Source organism: Sphaeramia orbicularis, chromosome 19 (genome assembly GCF_902148855.1).
Source record: "Sphaeramia orbicularis chromosome 19, fSphaOr1.1, whole genome shotgun sequence".
Taxonomy (NCBI): domain Eukaryota; kingdom Metazoa; phylum Chordata; class Actinopteri; order Kurtiformes; family Apogonidae; genus Sphaeramia; species Sphaeramia orbicularis.
The window spans coordinates 2,915,404-2,941,572 of record NC_043975.1 but is presented as its reverse complement, the minus strand read 5'-3'; the positions used below and the strand labels follow the sequence as shown (position 1 = coordinate 2,941,572).

The following is a 26,169-nucleotide window of genomic DNA, read 5'->3' as shown; positions in this document are numbered from 1 at the left end:
TATTACCTCCGCCAAGGAGGTTATGTTTTTGCCAGGGTTTGTTTGTTTGTCTGTTTGTTTGTTTGTCTGTCTGTCTGTTTGTTTGTTTGTCTGTCCGTTAGTGTACAACATAACTCAAAAAGTTATGGACAGATTTGGATGAAATTTTCAGGGTTTGTTGGAAATGGGATAAGGAAGAAATGATTAAATTTTGGTGGTGATCGGGGGTGGGGGGGCCCACGGGGGGCGCCACTGATCAGCCTTGGCGGAGGTCTGCACTCTCCGAGTGCTTCTAGTTATATGAATGTATTTGTGTTTTATATTTCTGCATTAATTCTCATTATTTATTTTGTATTCAGTACATGATGACATATTTAATGTACTTTTCCCAAAGAATTTCAAGTACCCCCTGGGCTCCTTCCAGGTACCCCTGGGGGTGCACATACCCCAGTTTGGGAACCGCTGCACTGAACCTTTTTAACTTTGCCACATTCTGTTTTTTTAGGTCATCAATCATATTTTGTACATTTATTGTGAGTAAAACATTCATTTCATTCATTCTAAAATAAGATTTATGCTATTTAAGGATTATTATTACCATACTAGTTGATTACTAGCTATTCTTTTTCTGTAAAATTTGTTATTTTAGCAGGTTAAATTCCTAAATTTGATTAATAAATGACTTATTTGAGATGTTTATCAGCACAAATCAGTCTTTTTTAGACACCTGAACTGCTTTTTTTAAGATCTGAGATGACGAAAGGGTTTAATTTGCAATAATGGGTTGGATTTTAAAAGCTTTTTCCATCAGATTTTGGTCAAATATTAAATCTGAGCAGCAGTATCACCATATATCTGGAAGCAAAAACAGTTAAAAAGTTCTTATAAATATGAGGGAGTGGACGTATGAAGTGGCCTAAATGAAAAATCCTCAGCATCATACCTGAACCCTTTCACGCATGAATTATGAGAACCCTAATCAAGGTTTTTTTCCTGAGGGTTTTTATTCCTCTTTAGGCATGAAAAGAAAACAAACAAAAAAACAATGTGAGTGATTTTTTTTATGAACCTATTTTTCATGGAGTTACAAAAATGTCCACTCAGCTGGACACCATGTGTTTAATTTTAGAAGTACAGAAACATGTATTTATTGATATACTGTGTGAAAACTATGAAACAAAAACATTTTAAGTGCTGTTAATCTGATGTTTTCTCACATTTTAACACACCTGCATGGAGATAATATGCAAAAAAAAAACAAAAACCAAAAAACACTTTTTGTTTAAAAAAGTCAAAACAAAGCAAAACTGTTAATTACAGTCGAATAGCAATTATCAATTTTTTTTAAACTGAAACATGTTAGTGCAGATCAGGTTTATCTAGAACAGCAAAGTTACAGTAATGGTGTGAATGTCAGTGTGTGGGATGATGCATAAGTGTTGGCTGATATGGAACTAAAACAACAAAATCCATGAATATACAAGAGAACAGCTTTAAGCAGCTGTCCACTGTGGTGACCACTGTGCATGAAAGGGTTCATGTAAAGAAACCCATGAAATCAGAGCCTGTGGATAAAATGACAGTGTACATGTGTGTATTTCTGCTGATGGGAGCTGTGTGTCCTGTATTATTATGGAAATGCTTCAGTCGCTGCTCATTGGACTCATTTACATCATAAAGATCCATTTTCTGTTTGTCTCCGTGGCCACGCCCACTTTCATGAGGGCGCGGCGTCACTTTTTTGTTGTTATTTGGGGGCGGGGCCTGGTCCAGCTGCTGCAGACACCACGAGCCACGTCAAGTTCAGGAAATGGAACGTATCCGGAAGAAACATGTGTCAAAATAAAAGTCTGAGATACAGGAGTCTATGTGGCAGAAAAAATATTTATGTGATGATTTTATAGTAGTTTTGTGTGTCTGTACCAAGGTTCTAATAGTTTTGGATTTTTCATTCTAGTTTAGTTTTATTTAGTTTTGACTTTTTTTTTCTCTAATTCAGTTAGTTTTAATTAGTGTGTAGAGCAGGTTTCCTAGTTTTTATTAGTTTTCTTTTTTTTCTAAATGCTTAGTTTTAGTTTAGTTTTAGTTTTGTCATATCTTTTCTCTTCTTCTCTGTCGTCGTATTCAAATAAATCCCAGACAGGACTCTGCTGCTTTCTCCCAACTTTAGTCTCCATGTTTCCAGGTAGAGTGGGGACGAGAGGACGACTAAATGACAAGTAACGAGAAGTGACGGACTGTGAAGTACCATACGGTGCTGCTAGCTAAAATTGCTAGAGTGAAATAAATCGCTTTCATATCAATCCGACGTTGACAAAGACAAAAATGAAGGGAATTTTATCCATAATTTGTATATGTTTTAGTTAATTTTGTACAGACAATACAGTTTCAGTTAGTTATCGTTTTTTTCTTTGAATTATAGTTTTTATTTATTTCAGTTAACCAAAATGTTTTTTCAATTCTAGTTTTTGTCATGCCATTAGTTTTCGTTAACAATAATAACCTTGGTCTGTACATTTTTGGCTAAAAATTAAACATTTATGTCATAAACTGTAACTCAAAACACAATAATCAGCAAATAAGCAAAGAAAAAAAGACAAGAATATAGAAAAAAAGTTTAATAATACTAACAAATTTTTTTTATTTATTTTTTTTTAATTGAACAATGAACAATTGAACAGTATATATACAAAATAGTATACATCTAAGTAGGATAGAAAAAGTCATAATTCACAATATATTTTACATTTCAAATATATAGAAACAAATGTAAGTAAAACTATAAAAAAATAAAACTAAAAAAAAAGCTTGTGGTATAAAATAGAACTTATACAAATTAAAAAGATTATATACTTGACATAGTTTTTTGATTTTATTTGCTTTAGAGTTTGTGAAATTTAAGTAAAATGTATTTTTGTTTATGTCAGTGATGTTCTCTGCCGTGGATTTCTTACTTGTTGACAGCTGACAAATTGATTTATTTTTTTCAACTTTATTGGAAACATTTAAGTATACAATACATACATTTTGAACAAACAACAAAATGTCAAAAATGAAGAAAGCATTTGAACAAATAAGTTTAAGAAAATAATGCATAGATTTAAAGACACAAGCATAATATACAAATAATAGTATAAAAAGTAAATAAATAAATAAAAATAGCAAATCTAAAATAAATAAACAGAGAGTTCAGTCAATATTAAAGAATTATTTATAAATAGCCAGAGTGTTAGAGCTTTTTTTATTATAGATAAATTCTAAAGATTTAATATATTGTTCAAATTCCAATAGGAAGATTTTAAAATTGGGGTGTGTTTTGGTGAATTTATTTGTATGAATATGAAAACTAACACATTTAGTGTCCGAAACCAGTCGACGCTCGTGACGCTTTTATTTTTGTCGGCCCATTTCCGCTTCCGGTCGCTCGTTGCTAACTCCGCTAGCTTTAGCCGGGCTCGGGTCCGCCTCCCGCCGCCTGTAACGGGACTGTTTACGCCGTGTATCCCGGAGGCGGACCGTCCAGCCTCAGATGAAACCCTCCGTCGTCCGGACCTCCACACCGGAGCCCCACCATGCGGACCGCGGACCGGCTCTGAAGCGTTTCTCGTTCGGGTTGGTGGCCCCAGACTCAGAAGCCAATGAATGGAGTTACTTTTTACCTTGTTGGAATTCCACCTCATTCAGACACTGAAGTAAGTCCGAGCCGACGCACTGAAGCAATGTTTATGTAGTTTTTATTGGATTTAAACTTCAGACAGTGTCTCCTGCAGCTTCTGGAATCATATGTAACTGTAATTAATGCGTCACATGTTGAACAAAAGGTGTAAAAAGACCCTGGTCTGTCCACATGTACAGTCCTGGTAGTGGCTTTTGTTGTGTGAGTTCTGCATGTTTGGGCTTTTTGTTTTCATCTGACATGTTTTCTGTGCTTTACATCTTCATACTAACTGTAACAGAGCAGTGGTGTCAAACATAAGGCCCCTGGACCAAAACTGGACATCAAACTGTCCAATCTGAGTTCATGAAAAGCAAAAATTACACAAAAGATTTTAACAATAAATGGTGTTAAAATCATTTTAGTTCAGCTCCACATTCAAACAAATATGATCTGAAGTGGGTCAGACCAGCAAAATATTATCATAATAACCTAGAAATAATGAAAACTCTCAAATTTTCTCTGTGTTTTAATGAAAAAAAAAGGAAAATGACACGAAAATGTTGACATTTGCAAACTATACTTTAACAAAAAATGTGAATCAGGTCCATTTACAGTAAATTTACAGTAGAAATACTTTGGATTTTCTTGTTCCTCTTGAGTTCAAAGAAAAAAGGAAAAAGAAGTCTCACACTTTATTTGTTAAAAAGAAACAGTTAAAATGCACATAAATAAAGGTAAAACGATAATAAATATACACACACAGGGGCCATCAGCCAAATATTATCATAATAACCTTGAAATAATGACAAATACCAAATTTCTCTTTGTTTTAATGTAAAAAAATAAATAAATAAAAAGGAAAATGTTCACCATTACAAACTATACTTTCACAAAAATTGTGAATCAGGTCCATTTACAGTAAATTTGCAGTAGAAGTTCATTGGATTTTTTTGTTCCTCTTGAGTTCAAAGAAAAAAAGAAAAAGAAGTCTCACACTTTACTGTTAAAAAGAAACAGTTAAAATGCACATAAATGAAGGTAAAAAGATAATAAATACACACACACAGGGGCCATAAAGAAATTTAAATTATGTTAAAGTCACAAAGTACAGAAATACCTCCCTTAAAATAAATAAATGAATAAATAAAACAAGTTGAACTAATATGAACAATCATATTTCCCCATAAATAATGTCAACTCCAACATTTTCTCTTTGTTTTAGTGTAAAACAAGTAAAATCATATGAAAATGTTCACGTTTATACATTACTCTTTCACAAAAATGTGAATATGAACAAATATGAACAACCTGAAATATCTTAAGAAAAATAAGTGTAATTTTAACAATATTCAGCCTGTTATTAAATATTTTGTACATTTGTTGATCTATGTGTAAATGAACTGAGGTATAGTCTTTTGTTTATTTAACCACATTCTAGATTAGTTTCACTGTATTTTATGCAGGTTTTTACCAACTTTTAATCTCTTTTAACCATCTTTTAGGAAACTCTGAAATTATTACTCTGATTCTTAAAAAAAAAAAATTGCAGTTTGAACAATATTCTGCCTGTTTTTAACTGTTTTGTGCATTTGTAGATCCACTGTGATCTGTAACTTATAATGCACATGTGTAAATGATAAACTGAGGCAGACTGTTGTTAAAATTGCACTTAATTTTCTTAAGACATTTCAGGTTGTTGATGTTATTTTAAAGAATAGTGTGTAGATGTAACATTTTCACCATATAATTTGACTTTTTTTCATTCTAAAACACAGAAAAGTTTGGATTGGACATTATTTGTGGGTTATTATTTTATTATTTTACTGGACCCATTTGAGATTATATTGGACTAAAATAAATTTAAAAATTAAAAATAATAAAAAATAAATAAATGAATGAAATGAATGTTTAAAGTATGTAAGAAAGTAAAACACATTATGCTAATATGATAGATGAGTTCATTTGTTTGATGAAAGCAGTGTTTTCTGTAACCGCTTTCTCCACATCGATGTGAAATGTTAAAGTGTATGTTTTAGGGATGTAACTAGGGATGGGAATCAAGAACCGGTTCTTTTTTGAGAACCGGTTCCCAGTAGCTCGATTCCTTGGAATCTTTTGCCTGCCTGCTTAACGATTCTGCTTATCGATTCCGCCTTTGTTGTGCATGTGCGATGACGTCACACGTACGCTGCATTGTTTTGGTCAGAACGTGGTCAACATGGTGTCAAGGCAGAAACGGTCCAAACAAACCACACCAGGTCCAAACAGACCACACCAGGACCAAACAGACCACACCAGGTCCAAACAGACCACACCAGGACCAAACAGACCACACCAGGACCAAACAGACCACACCAGGTCCAAACAGACCACACCAGGTCCAAACAGACCACACCAGGACCAAACAGACCACACCAGGTCCAAACAGACCACACCAGGACCAAACAGACCACACCAGGTCCAAACAGACCACACCAGGTCTAAACAGACCACACCAGGTCCAAACAGACCACACCAGGTCCAAACAGACCACACCAGGTCCACAGGAACACTGTTAAAGTTTCCATGTCTTCAAAAGGGTGGAATCCCTCCAATCTGCTCAAACATTTGTTCACAGCATGTGATTCATTTACAGGAATGTCATGTATTTGATTCACTACTTAGCGACACTTGTGAATGTAGCAGCAGAGTGAACGCCGGGTCGGTTCTGGTTCTGGTGTGGGCAACAAACGTCATAACTCCTCAAATACAAGTTTCCAAAGGTAAGAAGGGAAAGGAAATGAGGTGCACAACAACGGGAGACGAGACGAGTCGAACCGGTTCCACGTAGTGGAAATGCGGCAATAGAGGAATTAGTAAAGAGTCTGTAGTTTCACTTTCACTGCACGACCGCCCCCCCCCCCCCCCCCCCCCCGACTGGCCCGGCGTCATCTGTTATTATTATTTGTCCATACTGTATATGTTCTATTTTCTGTGCAGAGATGGAAATATAAAAGACAGTTAATGCAAACACACCCATTTGTACTCTTTTATTCCCTCACCCAATGAGAATCGATAAGGAATCAGATCAATAAGCAATATCGATAATGGAATCGGAATCGTTAAATTCTTAATGATTCCCATCCCTAGATGTAACGATCTGAAAATTTCATATCACGGTTATTGTGACCAAAATTATCATGGTTGTCATTATTATCGCGATATTGTTGAAATTGTGCTCAAAATGTTCAAGAAGTACTTATACACACACTGAAACAATTTAACCAAGTTGTATTTTGAAAATATTTTTATTTTATTTTATAATAGCCACAATGTACCTTCTGTTGGCAGAAACATTAAAATATTAACATGTAAACATTCAAATATACAAATGTGCATTAAAGACAGCACCTTATGGCCACTGTTTGACCATTTTCCAGATCAAGTTTGAGTTGTTTGAGTTTCTGTTTCATAGATAGATGGAGCCTGGAGTGCTGCTGCTTCTCCAGGAAATGAGCAGTACCATTAGTTTTCAAAGTGCGGTAATCAAACACAGTTATCATGATAATTAGAATTTAAACGATAATACTAACTGTTGGGAATTTTACCACAGTTTATCGTTTTACTGGTAATTGTTACATCCCTCGTGTATTTTATAAGTATTTTTTCCAGTTTTGTGCTTTTTTAGTTTGTTTTAATGTAGTGGTTTGGAGACGAGTTGCACAAGGAGGGGCTGTATTTGGCTTTATGAACCTTCAAAGAGTTAAACAGCCTCTGGTGACCAAAAACATCTACTGATCTGAAGTGTTTAATAAGTGCTGAACCACTAATCTTATCAAAACACTGAAATAATTCTGGTAATAATAAAAAAGAAAAGAGTTTAAAGTTCTTTCCACTCTGTCAGACTCCTCCTGGTAGAATAATGCGATCGTACTGTCCGTCTTAACGCCTGAATAAATATGACATCTCCGACTGAAAACTGCGCTGGTCCAATGTGTCCGACACTTCGCAGACGTCCCAGCCCACAGATGCATTTTTCTTCCTCACATTCTGCGAATAAGTGAATACATTTGTGTGTGATTTCATTGAATGTGTGGCATATTTGTGCTGTGACAGTTCCACTCCCTCCCTCCCTCCCTCCCTCCCTCCCTCCCTCCCCTCCAACCCCCCCCCCCCCCTCCTCATGGCAGAGATGAGGTACGGCTGGGTGGGCACGGAGACAATAAGAAATTGGGCTGGAATGCATGTATTTCCATACGGCGGCCCACGTCTGCAGCCGCTGACAGAACACACATTGTTGCCTTCTCCTCCGGGAGGGAAATCTAAAATTAAAACGGCAGATATTTCCAGATCTGAGGTGAATGTGAACGAAGCCCCGACGGGACGGCTTTGATGGCCCCGGTCCCGTTACGTTATTGTTCTCCTGAGTTATTTTCTCCGTTGTCGGTGCGTGTCGTCCACATTATCCACAGCAGCGTTACTGTGGGATCATGTCACGGCCCAGTTAGCATCAGGGTCAGAGGTCATACGCCACCGATAACGGCCGGCGTAAGTGGATTCACATCAGAACGTAGAAAACGGACATAAATGACGCCGTTTATGCCCGGATTCACCTCAGATCTGTGGTTTATGAAACTGGGCTTCAGCCAGAGACCTGAGACGGGCTCTGGTCGGTTGGGTCATTAGTTAGTCCATTTTGTTGGTTATGTTTGTTAATATTTTGGATTATTTGGTTCAGTTTTTTATTATTTTGTTCATTTTCTTGATTATTTTCATTCATTTTTTAAATTATTTTGTTGATTATTTTGTCCATTTTGTTGGTTAGTTTTGTTAATATTTTGGGTTATTTGTTTCAGTTTTTTATTATTTTGTTCATTTTCTTGATTATTTTCATTCATTTTTTGTTTATTTTGTTGATTATTTTGTCCTTTTTGTTGGTTATTTTGTTAATTTTCTTGATATTTCATTCCTTTCTTTGATTGTTTTGTTGATTTTGTTGATTATTTCTTTTTTTTTTTTTAATATTTTTGTTCATTATTTTGTCCCTTTTGTTGGTTATTTTTTAATTTTTGTGATGTTTCATTCTTTTCTTTGATTGTTTTGTTTTTGTTGATTATTTTATTTTTGAATGATTTTCTTACTGTTTTTTGATTGTTTTGCTGATTATTTTATTTCTTTTCTTTGATTGTTTTGCTCATTTTGTTGATTATTTCTTTTTATGTATATGTATTTTTTATTTTGTTCATTATTTTGTCCTTTTTGTTGGTTATTTTGTTAATTTTCTTGATAATTTTGTTTCTTTTCTTTGTTCTGTTCATTTTTTAAAAGTATTATTGTTCGTTTTCTTGATTATTTTGTCATTTTTGTCGACTATTCCGTTATTTTTTTTGTAATTGAGAATTCAAAAAAAAGTCCAGATTCTGTAATTACAGCCTCAAAAATGGGAATATTTTCTACTTTTCCTCCTCTGTGACAATAAACTGAATAATGTTTTGCAAGACATTTGACGTCATCTGGGCTTTGAGGAAAAACTTCAGCATTTTCTGACATTTAATTGAGAAAATAATCAGCACCGTCTGCAGTATATGTAGGCTAGTGTATGAATGTATATGTAGTAGAAATATGGATGTGTATCGTAGTATTGACAGTTTTAGATGCAGTTTGATCCATTTATTGATGAATTGCTTATTGATCGTCAACTCCTCAGATGATCTTATGCAGTTGAAGCCAGTTTGTGTTGGACCAGGCTCTGCTTTTCTGTGTTTTCTAGACCCAGTTGTTCTTATAAGAGTCCTGTTCTTCAGTCATCTGGTCCTGGTGGTCCTGGTTGCCCCTCCCCCCCTCTGTTAGATTCTGTGTGTTCACTGGACCAGGATCCTGTTTCCTTATAAGTCCAGAACCAGGACGCCGGCGCTGAAGCCTCATCGCACCGGGTCGTGGTCTTCAGAGCGTAGACCGGCGTTAAACTACAGACTCTGTAGATGCAGGATGATCCTCGTTGGTGGGTGCTCCTGGGTGTTGCTCATGGGCACTTCAGCAGGTTTAATCCAGGTCTTTCTAACCTCTAGTATCTGAACCAGGTGCTTTTTTTTTGTAGCTCATCTACTGATAGACCCAGAGCTGCTGTGAAGGCTTCCTCGGGATAACGTCTACAAAGTTTGTTCGCTGTTTAGAGAAATTTTATTTATTTATTTATTTATTATTTATTTCGAACATGCATTTTACTTCTAATCATCCATATTTTGGTGGTTTATAACATGTAGATGGTTGCAGATATCAGTATAGTTTCTATTGATCACTGATAGGAAGTCATATATGGACTTTCATTTGGGTTCATGACCTTTGACCTTGAGTGACCTTGAAGGGTTAAACTCAAGGTCACCAATGTCTAGATTTCAACAATTTTCTTCTCCAAAACCACTGGTCGAATTCATTTAAAATTTTATATGGAGCTTTTTTGGGACAGTAGTCGCTTTTCCATTGGACATCTGCACAAAACTTTACCGATATTTACTAAATGTTGAAAAAACAGAAGTGCGTAATGTCGGTTTTTCCATTAAATCACAAATGCCATGATTTGTTTATTTAGTATCATGAGATGACATGAGAAGTCATTCCGTACACATGGCAACGAATGTAAATATGATGTTGATTTACAGATAGATTCATTATTATTATATATTACCCCTCTATCTCGTACTAAATTAAAAAATGTTTGGGTTTCCTGGTGTGTCCACACATACTACACCATGTTTCTTCTTCTTCAGAGAAAATGCCTATGTAAAGATATGCTTTTATGTCAAATATTTGAGTATAGTTTTAATTTATTACAATTTAGATTTTCTATACCTAATATTTGGAACCAATATTCACTTTTAAAGTGTTTGAAAAGGTTCGTTAAGCATCTTTGTGTTATTTATGCAATAAATTATTTACATTTTTCAAATCGGATTTTATATTTTTTGTGTTTTTTGTCCTTTTGTGTTGATATAGTAGGTTAAAGTGAAAAAATAATAGGCAGATGAGATAGATGAAGTTGTGCTGAAGAAAAGAGATACCAAACATGGGTATAGTAAACATTTGTTCATATAGTATATAAAGGCAAAATCAAAAGTACTCAAAAACGGCCAAAATAGGCTCAGACCCCTTTTAAAGGGGCATTAAAAAGCATCAAATTAGATTGGCTGATGCCTCCAGAAACCCTGATACAGGAATATTGTTGTTATTTATTTATTACCTCCGCCAAGGAGGTTATGTTTTTGCCAGGGTTTGTTTGTCTGTTTGTCTGTCCGTTAGTGTGCAACATAACTCAAAAAGTTATGGACAGATTTGGATGAAATTTTCAGGGCTTGTTGGAAATGGGATAAGGAAGAAATGATTAACTTTTGGGGGTGATCGGGGGTGGGGGGGCCCACGGGGGGGCCCACTGATCAGCCTTGGCGGAGGTCTGCGCTCTCCGAGTGCTTCTAGTTTTACTTTTTTTAGGAAGCAAAATGTATATATTGTTCATATCTTCCTGTCACTAATTTCATTTCACATGGGTTTGGGTTTAAGTCTGTAAGGAAACCGTGTTTATAGTAAAAAATTCTTCTCAAAAGCTTAAAATCAGAACATATTCAGGTGCATTGGAACAAACTATATCCATTAGATCTGTTAAAAAAGTCGTGTGTGTTAGTTTTAATACTCCGTGCGTTGATTTGAGTTGACTTTGTGTTGTCGTGTGCTGCATAAACGTTGCAGAAAGCGCTCCGGTCGTCTCTTGCACTGACAGTTTGGTCTTCGGCTGCTGCCGTTTTCTCCATTGAATGCGACTCCGTTTGTCGTAAATCAGTTCAGTTCCGTCGGATGAAGCCGCTGGATGTGAAAATCCAATTCCACTAAGAGCATCATTACTGTGATGAAGTGTCCGGTAACTTTTACATCAGTGTGTGTGGGGGGGGGAGGGGCTGATGGGACTGGTAGTGTTGTGTTTATTTGAAGTTTTAATGGAGGCTGGGCTCTACTGTACAGTGTATAGGGGGGGTGGGGGGGGTGGGTATGTATGTGGGATATGACGGCCCACTGTGACAATGGAGCTCTGTTAGTGGGTTTGTGTGAGAGTGGAATGATGTGGGTCGAGGCCGTGCGGGTCAAGGTTGAGAGGTCGGACTCGAGGCCCATTGAGTGACAGCGGCGGTTCCCACCTAAAGGGGCGGGGCCGTCCGCACACTGGGCCATTCTTCTGCAAACAGGTGGGACGCTCTGGAATGTGTCAATGAAAGGCTGAGGGTGATGATTATAGACGACAGGAACAGGGACGTGGACGGCTTTGGACAGGCCACGTAACCGGGGGCAACCACTGCAGCTGCTGTTTACGTCCATGTGGTTTATTTATCCCACATTTACAGTTGAATTTATGAACCCTTTGATGCACCTTCAAAAGAGAGAGAGAGAGAGAGAGAGAGACAAAATAAAAACTAGGAATGTAAGCAAGAAGGAACAAAATTTGCAAAAAGAAGGTAACAAAATGGACAAAAATGCACAAACAAATGAATAAAATGAATAAAAACCTGAAGGAAATGAACACTAATAAGTACCACAATGAACAAAAAAGTCAAAATAATAGACATTTATTTTTATAAGTAGCTGGGATAGGCTCAAAGCGACCGCCCTAACCCTAGTGTGGATAACGCGGGTTCAGATAATGAATGAATATATTTATTTTAACAGTTAACTTTATTTTTTGTTAATTTTTGTTCAATATAGTTGATTGTTTTCATCATTTCTGCATATCATGATAATTTTGCTCATTTTTTGTTTATGCTGTTGATTATTTCCCTAATTTTTTCTTAATTTTTGGTCATTTGTGTTTCATTTGATAATTTTTTTTATTCATTTTATTGTCTCTTTGTTGTCATTTCTCATTCAGTTTTAGATAGATAGATATTTACCAACAAAATGAATAAAAAATTAGGAATATAAGCAACAAAATGAGCAAAAAAGGAAGAAAATTGACAAAAAAAATGCAAAAAGGTCAAAATAATAAGGATTTATTTTTATATTTTTATATTTATTATCACAATTAACTCATGATGACTTAATTCACTTATGATAGTTGTGATAATAGTTTTGCTCATTTTTTTGTTGATGCTGTTGATTATGTCCCTAATTTTTTCAGAATTTTTGGTCATTTGTGTTTTATTTGTTCATTTGTTTTGTTCATTTATTGTTTATTTGTTGTTATTTCTTGTTCAGATAGATAGACAGATCAGCAAACACACTATACATGACTGTGCAGCTGTACTGTAAATATGTCAATAATATTTAAACATATATGAGCAGAAGTTTTTTTTTTTTCTATATTTCATATCTCACTCATATTTGACTGTTTCTACCTGTCTTTTCTGTACTTTGTTTTTTGTATTTTTTATGGTGTGGGGGGTGGGGTGTCATAAATGTGCTGCCAAACAGAAATAGATCAGTAGACGAACATCAGAACAAGTGACAGCAGAACTAGTACGACTCTGGAGACGTCAGCTTCAGTCAGGAGCTGCAGTTGTTTGTTGGTGGTTCACCCCCCCCCCCTTTTACCCACCAATCCAGATTGCTCCAGCTGGATCTGTGAAGGGAGGTTGGGGGGTCGGGGGGGGGTCCCATCTGGGCACCCAGCTGCTGCTCTGTTCTTCTGGGATCAGAAACCAAAGTTACCAAAAAAAAAGTAAAGAAATGCACATATTCATGTTGAAACGCCAGCTCTGCATCTGTAAGTACAGGACGTCCTGCTGTAGACAGGCTTCACAGGTGCCAAAGCGTCCAATCAAACCAACGTATGAGGGATGGGGTGGGGGTGTTCCTAAAAGCGTGGTGGTTGCATGTCCATCCAGCTGCCGTTCACCTGCAGAGCCTCAGCTGCCGTCACCGCTCTAATTGGCTTCACTGTGGTGGAACTGGGCCAAAGGTGCGGAACTGGCACCAGACGGACCAGTGTTTGGCACCGTCACCAACACGCCAAACCTCCGACATCACAAAGGAAACGTCAACTCCACAGCCAAGCCAGTCCCAACATCTGTTACACCGTTAATCATGTGTCACGTCGTGCAGCGAAATAATCGACCGTGTTTAACCCGTAAACTCCCAAAAGTCCATCAGAGACCGAAGTCATTCAGTGATCTAAACTGTTTAATATCTGTTAATCCACTAATTGTATCAGTACGTGCAAATAACTGGTGTAAAATACAGTTATTCGTCTTTTCATGGTCATCAGATATGACCCATTTGGATGTTCAGAGGCTCTGTAGTTACCATGGAAACACCGTCATCCTCTACAACACTGATTCACCAGGAAAACCCATGGAGTTGGATCAGTGACAGTGGATGAAATGGACAAAAATAATGAAAAAAAACCCCTACAAAATAATAAATAATGTAAAAGAAAAAAAAAAAGTACCTAAAGTAAAAGAAAGAATAAAGTAAGAAACAAAATGAACAAAAAGAGGCAAAGTACTGAATAAAAAAGAAAAAAAAGACTACAAAGTAATAAATGATGTAAAAAAAAAAAAAAAAAAACAGGGCCGAGTACAGAATAAAATGAACAAAAATTAATTAGAAAAATCTAAAAAATAATAAATAATGTAAAAAAAAAAATGTACTTAAAGTAAAAGAAAGAATAAAATAAGAAACAAAATGAACAAAAAGAGGCAAAGTACTGAATAAAATGAACAAAAATTTAAAAAATGGGGGGAAAAAACTACAAAGTAATAAATAATGTAAAAAAGAAACGAATAAAAAATGTACTTCAAGTAAAACAAAAAACAAAAAGAATAAAATAAGAACCAAAATGGACAAAAAGAGGCAAAGTAAGGAATAAAATAAACAAAAATGTATTTTAAAAAAATCTACAGAATAATAAATGTAAAAAAGTAAGCAAGAAATGTACTAAAAGTGAAAAAAAAACCCAATAAAATAAGAAATAAAATGAACAAAAAGAGGCAAAGTAATGGATAAAATGAACCAAAATGAAAAGGAAATCAACAAAATAATAAGTAACATAAACAAATTAGACACTAACTGAACAAAATCGAAGCTAGAAGTTAGAAATTAGTTCATTAAATATGGAGAAGTACCCGATTTTCACTTAAAAATGAAAAATACTGAGCATCATATTAGAGGAAATGGTGATAAATCAGTGAAAGGTTAAAAATAGAGAAAAAAATCATTTGGGAACTGACACAAAACCAAAACTGGGTCGTTATGGGTTAATTAGTAAATGGATTGATTTCTTAATGACTACTATTCTTCAGTTTGGCTGTTTGGAGTGGGAAGTGACCGTATTTGGACAAAAGGGGCGGAGCTGCAGAAAACGAGGGGTTAAGAGCCATATTCATGTTCATGCGTCTTCATTAACCTATAGAAGTCTGTAATATAAATATGTGTTGTTGCCAAACCTGTTAATAATCACCTTTGTAGACGTTTCTTATAACTTGACTGAATGCGACTCAATCCTGTTAAAATGGGACTTTCACAAACACACACTGCTTCTTAATTAATCTATAAATTGACGCGGCTCACAGTTGTGTTAAATGTGTCTCCGTTCACAGTTGTGTTAAATGTGTCTCCGTTCACAGTTGTGTTAAATGTGTCTCCGTTCACAGTTGTGTTAAATGTGTCTCCGTTCACAGTTGTGTTAAATGTGTCTCCGTTCACAGTTGTGTTAAATGTGTCTCCGTTCACAGTTGTGTTAAATGTATCTCCGTTCACAGTTGTGTTAAATGTATCTCCGTTCACAGTTGTGTTAAATGTATCTCCGTTCACAGTTGTGGTAAATGTATCTCCGTTCACAGTTGTGTTAAATGTGTCTCCGTTCACAGTTGTGTTAAATGTGTCTCCGTTCACAGTTGTGTTAAATGTGTCTCCGTTCACAGTTGTGTTAAATGTATCTCCGTTCACAGCGTCTTCCTTCCAGTGCAGCTGTGTTTTAGTCGCAGAACCTTAAAAAGCATCAGCTCACAGCGCTTGTGTTTGTCAGACAGGCGGCATCAAAGATAAACTCTGCCTCTTATCCACAGATTTCATCATTTCTACATGTTTCTAAGTAAAAGCGCCTTCCTAAAATAGACTGAACGCTGTCAGACTTGCCAGGTCAGTGGAGGCGAAGCGATTAAAGCGGCTAACCAGATTCACAACACAGGAAGCGAAGCCTTCGTCGTCCTGTCAGGGACGATTTGGTCACAAGATGCTCACTTTTAGGACTTTATTTTTCTACACATTCACACACTTATATTCAGTAATAGTTCAAGTGATGACTAACAGTTTAACAGGATATTTAGGGCCTTTTTCAACATGTACTCAAACCTAAGACCCTAAGAGAATTGTAGTACATTTCAAAGTGACAGAAAAATAATTTACCGGTTTAAGATGTGATAGTGCTATGGAAAAGATTAAGATTCAGAAAACATCATGGTTTGGGCTAAAACAAAACCTTATAGTTGTGAGGCCTTGAGTTTGCATTTGCGTTCTTGACTTTTTGGACCTGGAGGTGACCATATAAATGAAGGGAAGAGTGAGGGGGTTTTGCCAAGCTAACATTACCGCTAACTTATTATACACAATGAAAGGGCTGCTAACTGGGAAATGTTACATTAATCATGAAACAATAAGTTAATCACAGCATAACACCTGAATTTACTGCTAAATGTTAGTTATGATGCTGCAGTCTGATGATAGTAATGTCCTTTCACTGAATTCACAGTTTAGTTCTGGCAGAACAGCTAAGTGCTAACATTGGCTAATGTAGCTGTGCTAACAGGAGTCAACTTCTTAAACACAACTAGCTGAAGTGTCTGGAAAAAAGTTTGCATTTTGACTTTTTGGACCAGGAAGTGACTGTGTAAATTAGGGAAGAGTGAGGGGTTCTGGGTAAAACCTTGCCAAGCTAACATTACTGCTAACTCACAGTATACATCGACTTTGCTGCAAAGTTAGGAATGTTGTGTTAATCGTAGCACAGATTCTGTTGGGTTTCTGTAAATTGGCTTAGAGTCTGGTTTTGACCAACTCTATATATAAAGTGTCATGAGATAACTTTTTTGTTGTGATCTGGCGCTATATAAATAAAATTTGATTGATTGAGTGATTTGATTGGTTTTCCCCTGTAAGTCACTTTGGAAAAAAGCGTCTGCCAAATGCATAAACATAAACATAAACAGTATATGAAGCTAATTACTAAATGTGTGTTTTATCTGATATAATTTATGTATCTTTACATAATTATATGTAGCTTTAGCTTAGCTTTACTTACCTGACAACATTTAGAATAGTAGCAGTGCTAACATGAGCTAATATAGCTATGCAAACAGGAGTCAACTTAAACACAACTAGCTGAAGTGCCTGGATGTAAGTTTGCATTTTGACTTTTTGGATCTGGAAGTGACCATATAAATTTAGGGAAGAGTGGGGGGTTCTGGGTAAAACCTGGCCAAGCTAATATTACTGCTAACTTAGGAATGTTGCATTAATCATAGCACAGTACAAGAAGCTAATTGCTAAATGTGTGTTTTATCTGATATAATAAATGTATCTTTAAAATTATTATGTTTAGCCTTAGCTTAGCTTAGCTCAGCTGACAGAACATTTAGAAGAGTAGCAGTGTTAACATGAGCTAATGTAGCTATGCGAACAGGACTCAACTTCTTAAACACAGCTAGCTGAACTGTCTGGAAAAAATGTTTTATTCAATAAACATACAGTTGTGGATAAAATTATTAGACCATCAGAACTCATCAAAAACAATGGTTATACAATCCATTCCTAACTCCTGTGTGTATCATGTGACTAAAACAGACACAAAAGAAAACATGGAATGTCTAAAAGCACTGTTTTTGTCAGTACAATGCCATAGATATCGATGTAAGAACTGAAGTGATTTTGGTTTTTATCAAGAAAACGTGTTAAATGGATAGATATCAGCTCTGAAATTAAACTACTATGAGCTGGTTTTGTTGTTCTCATTATATTTGTTCAAACAAATGTAGCTTTAGTTGGACCAGGCATTAAAATGAACAAGAAACTGAAGAAAACAAAGGGTGGTCTAAGAATTTTTTCTGTGACTGTAAGCTCTTTTTGTCAATTAACACCCACATGATAGATCCAAACGCCTTAAAATCTGGTTATTAGAGCAATAATTGACAAAAGTACCAGGACAAAACACATGTTATGGAGTCCAAATAAACCAGATGAGAACAGAAGGACTCCTGGGAGATAACCACTACTAACATAACACACCCGATAGTGAATTGTGGGTAATGAAGTGACAGTGGAAACACATTTCCAGTGCAGTTCCAGGAGTCTCAGGTCATATAAGATGAATTGAGGCTGAATATCTGTTGAATGTGGAGTTCTGTAGTGGCACCAGTTCTATGTGGAGTTGGTCTGTCAGCGTCGTATCTGCTGTTGTTTCCTTCCTTCATTCTTTGAAACAAACACAAACCCAAACTGTTTAGTCCCGTTGCCTTCTGAAGCACACAGAGCCTCTGTCTAATGCAGAACAAAGGTCTCATACATCCACCCGGGCTGATCCAGGATCAGTTCTGCTCCTGGTCTGAAGAGCGTTTGCTGAAGGTTGGCTGATCCCAGAACAGCTGTGGAGTCTGGGAGGAAAAAACAAAGACTGAGTGGAGATAGACGTGTGTTTACTGAGCGTCCCAGTGTCGCTGCCCGACGTCCACACTGTCCTCTGCTCATGACAGGGACTCATTCAGCATCTTCTGCTGCAGCCTTTTCTGACCACCTCTGCTCCGGTTGTGGAATGTGACGCCAAGACCAATCTGGACGTGGTCGGACGGTGGCATTTGAGGATTTGAGGAATTCACTGATGGTTTTCATTATGGAAGTGGAACGACACCAGTAGTTATGTGCACTACAAGAACTTAACAGCTCATAGTTTCCACCTGGAGGACAGAACAAAGCTTTCACCCACTGGTTTACTGAGCTTAAATACTGAAGAGTTGTTGAATCGGCTGCAGTAACTGAAGAGTAGATGAATGTCCATAAAATTTTTCCTGCTCTGACTGTAAATAATTTTCTTCCACAACTAACCATCTACTTTCTTCAAACAACTTCAAAAAATCTACCATTAAACTTTAAGGAAATATTGATGTTTCTAAACTATGTGGACATAAGTATTGGGACACATCATGGCTCCAGCTGTCAGATGTCCTGTTCAGGAGGATCTGACATAAAAACCATCAATATTTCCTTAAAGTTTAATGGTAGATTTTTCTTCCTCAGACAGATGTGATGAAAGTAGATGGTTAGATGTGGTAGAAAATTAGCATTTACAGTCAGAGCAGGAAAAATACTTTAGAAATTTAGAGGGAGAACATTTAAAATCATAGTCATTAATAAAAAAAAAAAAAAAAAAAGAAAGAAAAAAAACAAGTCCAAACCATCAAGACCAAAATTATTTCCATTGCAGTTTTATGTGATATAAAAAAAAAAATAAATAAAAAATAAAAAAAAAAACACTTCTTGCCAGCGCAAAAACTTTTCATTGAAAAATGAGAGGTTTGGCAAAATTGACATTTTTCCATTAGGTAAATTTTTATGCACAAGTTATATTCACGCAATTTGAGGGTTAATAGAAAAGCAACTATGGTGACGAAAATTAATATTTTAAATGTTCTGCTTCTAAATTTCTAAAATATTTTTCCTACTCTGACTTGAAATAATAATTTTCTACCACAACTAACCATCTACTTTCATCACATCTGACTGAAGAAGAAAAATCCACTATTAAACTATAAGGAAATATTGTTTCTAAACTCTATGGACATAAATATTGGGACACATCATGTCTCCAGCTGACAGATGTCCTGTTCATGAGGATTGGAGATAAAAACATCAGTATTTGCAGAGTCATGGATGAAAATAAAGAAAAAATCAGTGTTGAGAGAAATCATCTCTGAGGCATTTTGGAAACAAAGATAATTTAACCCAAACTAACCAATGCAATGATATGTATCCCATAATATAAAACTACATTCTGACATTAGTCATTATTGTTTTGTATCCCAGACCCCTGTTAGAAAAGAAGCCTGAATTCAATGTGTCCACATACTTTTGTCCATATATTGTAGGAAACGTACCCTATCTTCGTTTCAGTTCTTTGGAGGGGTGATGTCAGTATTGGTTACAGGAGTGTCCACTTCTGTCCGTCACGTGGTATCAACCCCTGTGGGGCTCTGTTTGGTCATGTGACTGAAAATGAGTCATGGTTTGGCCACTTTAGCCCAGAGCTGGAAAATGCCACTTTGGGTTATTTAATCTAGAAAGTCACTCAGTCGATAAAAACGTATTAAAGATGCAAAATCATCTCTCATCTCACACACAGTCTGACATTTACAGACTCTAACCCAATTCACAGAAGGGTTTGCATTAACAGTTTCCTGCCACAAACACACAAATAGTTTAGTAACTGAGTGCAATTAGCTGTTTTCATTCTGATTAACATGATAATATTATGTCTTAATTTATCATAACGTACAGATCACAGTGGATCTACAAAGACACAAAACAGTTAATAAAAGGCAAAATGTTGGTACAATTACACTGGTTTTTCTTTCAGGTTCATATTTGTTCAGGTTATTTGCAAATTTTTGGGAAAGAACAGTTTGTAAATGTAAATATTTTCCTGTAATTCTGCCTTTTAAAGTATAACAAAGAGAAACATTTGGAGTTATCATTATTAACCCTTAGTGGTCTGAGCCTATTTTGGCCGTTTTTCAGTACTTTTGATTTTACCTTTATATACTATATAAACAAATGTTTACCATACCCATGTTTAGTATCTTTTTTTTTTTTTTTTTTTTCAGCACAACTTCCTTTTATTTTTTCACTTTAACCTACTATATCGGACATATATATATATATATATATAGGACAACAAACACACAAATATATAAAATCTGATTTGAAAAATTTATATAATTTATAGGGTGACACGGTGGTGCAGTGGTTAGCACTCGTGCCTCACAGCAAGAGGGTCCTGGGTTCGATTCCACAGGGGGTGGGACCTTTCTGTGTGGAGTTTGCATGTTCTCTCCGTGTCTGCGTGGGTTCTCTCCGGGTACTCCGGCTTCCTCCCACCATCCAAACACATGCACTAATAGGTTAATTGGTTAATCTAAATTGCCCATAGGTGTGAATGTGAGTGTGATTATTTGTCTCTATATGTTCAGCCCTGAGATGAACTGGAGACTTGTCCAGGGTGAACCCCGCCTTCGCCCCTGTGTAGCTGGGATAGGCTCCAAGCGACCCCCGTGACCCTAGTGAGGATAAAGCGGGTTCAGAAAATGAATGAATATATAATTTATTGCATAAATAAAACAAAGATGCTTAACGAACCTTTTCAAAGACTTTATAAGTGAATATTGGTTTCAGATATTAGGTATAGAAATTGAAATTGTAATAAATTAAAACTATACTCAAATATTTGACATAAAAGCAGATCTTTACATAGACGTTTTCTCCAGTGTTCTCACCCCCCACCCCACTCGCAGTTCTCCTGGTTTCCTCATCCGGTTCAGGTGGGGGTCATCCTCACCCTTACCTGTAATGCTAATACAGTCTTTGGATTAGAATACACAGATTCTGCCAGTTTTTTCTATTTTGAAAAAGGACAAAAAATTACGTAGATATGGTCAGAAATCTAATGAAATCTTTTGCACTTGTCTGCTCTGTGAATTCTAACATAATTTGTCATAAACCAACGAATCCGACCCATCAGAGTCTCCTCAGATACGACGATCGCCTGCATCATATGAAACCGTTCAGTTCGTGTTAATTTGTGGATATTTTTAGCTCCGAATCATCTTCAGTTGACTAAAAATAGGTCATGCTGCGAGTGATTACGAGTCGGTTTACGTTCATTCATGTCTCCGGTGCGACCCCCGCCCTCCTCAGATGAGATTCACCGATGTGGAGGAGGACGAGGCTCAGATTAAACCCTGCAGACGATGCATAGAAGAACAAAAAAAAAACAAAACCCTTATATCACACATTAAAATGTAGAAAACAAACGAACATGAGGGTGAACGTTGGGTTTAAGTGACAGGTCTGAGCAGTGACAGTAGAAGCAGCTGTTTGACTGATCCAGAGTCAGCCCGTGCAGATCATTATTTCCCATAAGCCCTCTGTGATGCACTGCTGCCCACTGGTGGACGGAAACTGGAATTAGTCACATCCATTCAGGAGTTTAGTCTAATCCATGTGTGTTTTAAATCCCAGCTGGTAAATGGTCATTTTCACAGCAGAAAATCTGAATTTCTAAAGGAATATGTTGAAATTACACATTAAAACAGTTCTTATTTATACTGCGTGACCTTTAAGGAGGATCAGATTTGTCTTGAAGTGGATGTAAGTGGACGTAAATAAATAAAAATGTTAACTTTAACAGATGAAACTATGTAAAACTGAAGAAAAGGCAGAAAGTGTGGTTTTTTTTCAAACCACACAAGAAAAATCTACCATTAAACTTTAAGGAAATATTGATGTTTCTAAACTAAATGGACAAAAGTATTTGGACACATCATGTCATCAGCTGACTGATGTCCTGTTCATGATGATCAGATATAGAAACATCAGTGTTTTTATCGTTTCTATCCTCGCGTGTTTTTATTGTGTGTTTTTGTCGTTTGTTTCCTCATGTGTTTTTGTCATTACTTTCCTTACGTGTTTTTGTCATTTCTGCCCTCATGGGTTTTGCCATTTCTTTCCTCATGTGTTTTTGATGTTTCTATCCATGTGTGTTTTTGTCATGTCTTTCCATGTGTTTTTTCGTTTCTTTCCTCGTTTCTATACTCATGTGTTTTTGTCGTTTCTTTCCTCGTTTCTATCCTTGTGTTTTTTTTTTGTTTCTATACGTGTGTGTTTTTGTTGTTTCTTTCCTTGTGTGTTTTTTCGTTTCTTTCCTCGTTTCTTTCCTGGTGTGTTTTTTCGTTTCTTTCCTCATTTCTATCCTCTTGTGTTTTTGTCATTTTTATCCTTGTGTGTATTTGTGTGTGTTGGTCTCTTGCGTGTCGCCGTGGCGTGTCCGTGCTCCGTCCTCGTGGCGTGTCCGCGCTCCGTCCTCGTGCGGTCATCGTGGTGTCCGTTCAGCCGTGCTTGAGCGTTTAGTTCAGCCGTCGCCTGCAGCCTCCTCTTTATCCCGTTCAGCCTGTCTCTCTTCGTGCTCGTCTCTGTCGCTTCTCTCTCGTCCTGTTGTTTATTTCCACTCTGACTCAGTCGCTCTCAGTTCTCTCTTGTAACAAACAAACTGAAGGGATTCGTTAAAATCATTTGTCTTGTCTCAATCTGAAATAGAATTATTCATTTTTTGAGCTAATGCATGTATCCCTGTGTTCTGCTTGTTTTGCTGTAATATTTGATGCCAGTGTATTGGATTGTACAGATATGAAAGGAGTTTATTTACAGTGAGTGTTTGGTGGATTTATGTGACCACTAGAGGGAGTAGTGAGTCACTCACTTTTCCATTGGACATCTGTTCCAGCGGCTTTTCCATTGGACATCTGTGCAAAACTTTACCAATAGTTACTAAATGTCGAAAAAACAGAAGTGCGTAATGTCAGTTTTTCCATTAAATCACAAATGCGATGATTTGTTTATTTATTATTGCGAAATGACATGAGAAGTCATTCCATAAACATGGCGACAAACGTAAATATGGTGTTGATTTGCAGATATTATTATATATTAGTCCTCTATGTCATACTAAATTAAAAATGATTTGGTTTCCTGGTGTGTCCACACATATCACACCATGTTTCTTTTAAAACTCTTCTTCTTCTCTTGTTGTAACGTCCGTCTACATCCGTTTTTTTTTTTATTCACCTGACTCTAGTTGCGGAAAAAGGTCTTTCCATTGCAGTTTTGCGTGATATACCAATTGTGCTATGCCTGAAAAGCTACCTCTTGCCAGCGCAAAAACTTTTCGGCAAAAAACGAGAGTTTTGGTGAAATGGTAGTTTTCTGTTAGGTATATTTTTGGGCAATTTGAGGGTCAATGGAAAAGCGACTATGCTGATGAAAATTAAATTTTAAATGTTCTGCCTTGACATTTCTAAAACATTTTTCCTGCTCTGACTGTAAATAATAATTTTCTACCACAACTAACCATCTACTGTCATTACATCTGACTGAAGAAGAAAAATCTACCATTAAACTTTAAGGAAATATTGATGTTTCTAAACTATATGGACATAAATATTGGGACACATCTTGTCTCCAGCTGTCAGATGTCCTGTTCATGAGGATCTGACATAAAAACATCAATATTTCCTTAAAGTTTAATGGTAGATTTTTCTTCCTCAGTGAGATGTGATGAAAGTAGATGGTTAGTTGTGTAAAAAAAATTATTATTTACAGTCAGAGCACAAAAAATATTTTAGAAACTTAGAAGAAAAACATTTAAAATTACAGTCATGGATTTAGAAAAAAATCAATACTGAGAGAAATGAAGTCCAAATCATCTCTGAGGCATTTTGGAAACAAAGATAACAATTTAAACCAATGATATTTATCCCATAATATAAAATTATATTGTGTCATTATTAGTCGTTATTGTTTTGTATCCCAGACCCCGGTTAGAAAAGAAGCACCTGAACTCAGCGTGTCCACATACTTTTGTCCACATCGTGTATATTAATAGGGTGTAACGGTTGGCTGGTTGGTGCAGGTCATTCTTTCCTCTGAGTAGTATTTTCCTGTTTTCACACTTGTTCCCGTCAGTCGGTGGGTCGTCGGTTGCTTGGCGGTTGGTCCTCGGGGCTTTTATCTGGTCTCTCGTTCCTCCAGTTCCTGTGTCTGCTCTGACTTTTCCGTCTCGCTGTGTCTCTCTTGCCTCTCGGACTCAGATTCTGGGTGACAGCTCTTTATTTACCTCGTTCTCTGCTGCTTTGTTCCTCTTCTTCCCACTCGCTCACAACTTAAGGACTCTTCTTCTGAACCCGACTGCGGGTCATTTATAAGTTTAGACGTTATGTAACTGAAGTGGGTGAGGAGTTTCGTTTGGGAGAGGATGGAAAAGCAGCCAAATGCACAGGAGCTTCGTAGGTTTAAAGACTGAAACTGAGGACGGAGACGATGATCTGGACCGTAATCCATCTGAGATACGAACACAGCAACTGATTATGTGAAGCATTTTCAAATAACTGACAATATAATGGAATTAAGTATCATATAAATATTTGTTATGGGTGGGACAATACTCAGACTTTTTGATTATTGTGGTTTTATGTACATTATTCCATTAAGTGTCACTTTTATGCCAGTTGGCCAAAGTCAGGGGTGTCAAACGTACGGCCCATGGACCAGAACTGACCACCAAAGGGTCCAGTCTGGCTGTGGGATGAATTTGAGAAACACCAAAGATATTAACAATGATTTTAGTTCAGATTCCACATTCAGACCAATATGATCTAAAGTAGTAACTGATCTGGATTTTTTTTGCCTCTGATCCGTTTTTTTTTTAGGATTAGTTTTGATATGATTTGATACCAATCCGATTCCGATTTTTAAAATTAAAATTCCATGTAGTTTTCTTCCAAAATTTCAGGTTGCTCATGCTATTCATTATTTTTTGTAAAACGAATGTTTGTAAATATAGACATTTTTACATTTTCTTAATATAATTTTACTTTTTTGCATTAAAACAAAGAGGAAAATTTGGAATTCTCATTATTTACGGGTTATTTTTCTATTACTTTACTGTTCTGACTCACTTGAGGTCATATTGGACTGAACTAAATTAAGGTGTTTTTTACCTTGAAATTAGTGATGTCCCGATCAGGATTTTTTTTTGCTTCCAATCCGATCTGATTTTTTTTTTAGGAGTAGTTTTGCCGATACTGTTCCGATACTGAATTTTACAATGAAATTTTGATTTAAATTTGGAGTCATTATTTAAAGGTTATTATGCTATTATTTTACTGTAGATCACAATTGGGCTGAATGTGGAACCTGAACTAACACACGTTTGACACCTTTGACTCTAAATAACTTTAGCTTAATTTTTGCACTTTCCAAATTCATACTGTGGGACAAATTAGAACTTTTGGTGTGCCTCAGAATGAGTACACACAAAGTGAAAGTGAAACTTAGAGACACTTTAGTAATTCCTCTAAGCCTCCTGCTGATGTGCAGCTAAATTTCCTTTTCCCTGCCTTTGGGAACTTTAACTTGAGGGAGCAGGAGGACGTTTGTTTACCCCCTCCACAACTGGGCCCAGATCAGCCCGATCTCATGACTAAATCCGATCCGATCCTCCAAAAAAATGCCAGATCAGCAGCCAGTATTGATCTGTAGATTGGATCGGGACATCCCTAATCTAATGTGGGTCAGACAAGTAAAATACTCTCATAATAATAATCTATAAATAATAACAACTCCAAATATTTGACTTTGTTTTAGTGTAAAAAAGTAAAATTACTCGAAAATGTTTCTATTTCCAGAGTATCCATTTACCTTCACATCAACAGGATTTAATGTGATCAAACAGCATCTGGTCCCTTTCGATCAGGGGT

General features: G+C 36.4%; 1 long non-coding RNA gene across 1 annotated transcript; it reads left to right on the top strand.

Annotated features, from left to right (window-relative positions):
* The first annotated feature begins 9,935 nt into the window (after positions 1 to 9,935).
* On the top strand, positions 9,936 to 25,946 carry LOC115439294 (uncharacterized). Its single transcript, XR_003938241.1, has 3 exons — positions 9,936 to 9,947; positions 10,883 to 10,887; positions 25,841 to 25,946. It is a non-coding gene; the product is annotated as an uncharacterized LOC115439294 (long non-coding RNA).
* The last annotated feature ends 223 nt before the right edge of the window (positions 25,947 to 26,169 follow it).